Source organism: Marmota marmota, unplaced genomic scaffold, assembly GCF_001458135.2.
Source record: "Marmota marmota marmota unplaced genomic scaffold, marMar, whole genome shotgun sequence".
NCBI classification, from domain to species: Eukaryota; Metazoa; Chordata; class Mammalia; order Rodentia; family Sciuridae; genus Marmota; species Marmota marmota.
The window spans coordinates 23,270,527-23,273,968 of NW_026000108.1; the positions used below are offsets into that span (position 1 = coordinate 23,270,527).

Genomic DNA, 3,442 nt, shown 5'->3' on the forward strand with positions numbered 1-3,442 from the left:
CACTCTCTAATACAATTAAATATCAAGACAATAATAACTGGGAGGCAGGGAGTGGTGTGGGAGCTGTGGCTAGGGTAAGGAGAGGTGGCCCTGGAATGGGCGAGCCAGGAATGAGCCTGAACCTCAGCAGCAGCATGGGGTGGTGATAGCAGTGTGGGGCTGCCCCTACCTGGAGGTGGCAGGAGAGGCTGGGCCCTTGTCACACTATGCAAGCGGCCAGAGACTGAGCCTAGGACCAGACAGGAATTGTGGAGAACTCCAGTGAAGAAATGGATGAGTGTGTGTAATCATGGAATCTCCTTGTGTAGCCTCACCACCTGCTCTCCTTAATAACTAGAGAGCAGATTATGGGAGGAAGAAAAGACGTCACCATGAAGCTTAAAGAGTGAGTGGTGCTGTTAGCAATTTTCCTTGTCATCCTTATCTTCACCAAAGTTTTCCTGTTTGACAATTTAGATACATGAGCTGACAACCAGGAGGACCAGAGGCCTTTTCACAGAATGATGACTGGCTTGCATGTGGAGTTGTCACCCAAGCTGGACCACACCTTGCAAACTCCATGGGAGATTGCAGCCCAGAGGGTGGTGCCTCTAGAAGTGTACCCTGAAGAGACACTGGAGCTGGGAACAGACATGCACACTATGGCCACCAAAAAAATCATTAAAGCCATGTGGGTTATAAAGAGACAAAGATGAAAGCCTTACTGGTACTTGAAAGAGGACAGAAAATGGTTTTCAAACCTAAGCAGAAGAGCTGACACCATGTGATGAAGGGAAGCCATATGCTGGTTTGGAAGACACAATGCAGAGGTAATGGCCTCTCATTTGGACAGGATTTGGGGTTTCCACTGATTCTGGGTTTTCCTTAGTGGTTGGCAGATTTGTTAATCTGTGGACAGAGATCAAGCCTGTTGCTATGGAGCAGCTGTTGAGGACCTTCCTAGCTGTAGGAAACAATACTAGTTTCTATGGGAAGTGCTATTACTGCCAAGAAATAGATCCAGCTTGTGTGGATGGAGACCCAGGGAGGGACCTGTCACACTTTGGCATCCAGAGGTGTGGCCTCTGCAGAAACACCAAGACCCCTGGGGCAGGACTTATCCAGAAGGCAAATTGGCCAGATGGAAGTATGCTGAGAGCTGCTGTGATTCCTATGAAGAAAACATCCTCATATGACTCAGGCCTACACATTGACACCTCCATACTCGTTTACCTGATTGACAAGGCTGAGTACCATCACTATGAGAACTTTCAAGATGATGGAGATGATAGTGTGCTCATCATTCTTTATAAAGCTGAAAGCTTTGGGCACCCCTCATTGGTTGAGAGAAGCATCCTTGCCTCTTTCTATCAGAGTTGCATCATTAGGTTTTCTACTTAGAACAGACTGAACTACCTAAAGATTGGAGTGCTAAAGTCTGAATTAAAATCAGCCATGGCCTATGATCCCATCTCCTGTGTGATTTCTGAATCTCACTTGGATGCTGTGGACCAGCAACTCCTGAGTGTCCTGGCTACTGTGCAGCAGTGCCATGACCAGTTTGGGATGGACACTGTGCTGATAGAAGACAGGATGCCTCTCTCCCACTTGTAACTCTCAACACAAAATAAGTGAAACATTTTTACAAAGGTAGAGAAATAGAAAAATCAATTCCAAATGGTAGGAGATGGCTTGGAAGTGGCCAGTAGCAAGTACTGGTGGTAGAAGACATGGTGGCCTTGGGTGTCTTTGTTTTTATTTTTGTTGTTTGTTTGTTTATTTGTTTTTCCTGTAGTGGAAGCTAAAGCAAAGTCCTCAAGTGTGAGAGTATGGGATGTTCCTATGGAAATATCTTTCTGGCTCTTTAGCAGTTGCCCATTTGTTGCAGAGATCATCAGCATTGGTCAGTCTGTATTCCTATACCATAGGACAAACAAGTGGGACATTTGTATAAGTGAATGCTGGGAATGGTTCCAGAGTGTGTGTTTTGAGGTGAATCTTTCAGTACTTTCTCCACACCTGTGAATTTTGGGACAATAATTTACAACGTCTTGTGTATTTTTTTTTTACCAAAACTAGTCTAATTTGAAAGCTTACTGACTCCTATGGAGTGGCAGCAGATAAAATTTTGTGTTCTATTTTTTTAAAGACACTAATAATATTTCTACTCATAAAGAGAGGACCCATAATCTATAACAAGAATTTTTATAAAGATATGCAAAATACCTGCATTGAGTAATCTTAATTATAAGAAGCAAGGAAGTAGGTGAGTTTCTATGGACTTTCACATATTTTTGAGAAATTAAAATTATGATGACATTGGATGATTGTTCCTAATATCCCTGGGCATAAAGATGAAATAAAAGAAGAAGCTTATGGTTCAAATTCCCAGCTTAAACGATCTACATACTGTGGGGTCGGGCTCCAAATTCCTCAATAGGACACCCATAGCACAAAAGTTAATAACTAGAATCAACAAATGGGACTTACTCAAACTAAAAAGTTTTTTCTCAGCAAAAGAAATAGAGAGCCTACATCCTGGGAACAAATCTTTACTCCTCACACTTCAGATAGAGCCCTAATATCCAGAGTATACAAAGAACTCCAAAAATTAGACAATAAGAGAACAAACAACCCAATCAATAAATGGGCCAAGGACCTGAACAGACACTTCTCAGAGGAGGACATACAATCAATCAACAAGTACATGAAAAAATGCTCACCATCTCTAGCAGTCAGAGAAATGCAAATCAAAACCACCCTAAGATACCATCTCACTCCAGTAAGATTGGCAGCCATTATGAAGTCAAACAACAACAAGTGCTGGCGAGGATGTGGGGAAAAGGGTACACTTGTACATTGCTGGTGGGACTGCAAATTGGTGCAGCCAATTTGGAAAGCAGTATGGAGATTTCTTGGAAAGCTGGGAATGGAGCCACCATTTGACCCAGCTATTCCCCTTCTCGGTCTATTCCCTAAAGACCTAAAAAGAGCATGCTACAGGGACACTGCTACATCGATGTTCATAGCAGCACAATTCACAATAGCAAGACTGTGGAACCAACCTAGATGCCCTTCAATAGACGAATGGATAAAAAAAATGTGGCATTTATACACAATGGAGTATTACTCTGCATTAAAAAATGACAAAATCATAGAATTTACAGGGAAATGGATGGCATTAGAGCAGATTATGCTAAGTGAAGCTAGCCAATCCCTAAAAAACAAATGCCAAATGTCTTCTTTGATATAAGGAGAGTAACTAAGAACAGAGTAGGGTCGAAGAGCATGAGAAGAAGATTAACATTAAACAGGGATGAGAGGTGGGAGGGAAAGGGAGAGAGAAGGGAAATTGCATGGAAATGGAAGGAGACCCTCAGAGTTATACAAAAGTACATACAAGAGGAAGTGAGGGGAAAGGGAAAAATAATACAAGGGGGACAAATGAATGTCAGTAGAGGGG

General features: G+C 42.5%; 1 pseudogene; it reads left to right on the forward strand.

Moving 5' to 3' along the window:
* The first annotated feature begins 371 nt into the window (after positions 1-371).
* On the forward strand, positions 372-1,593 carry LOC107139015 (annotated as a pseudogene).
* Positions 1,594-3,442: the final 1,849 nt, after the last annotated feature.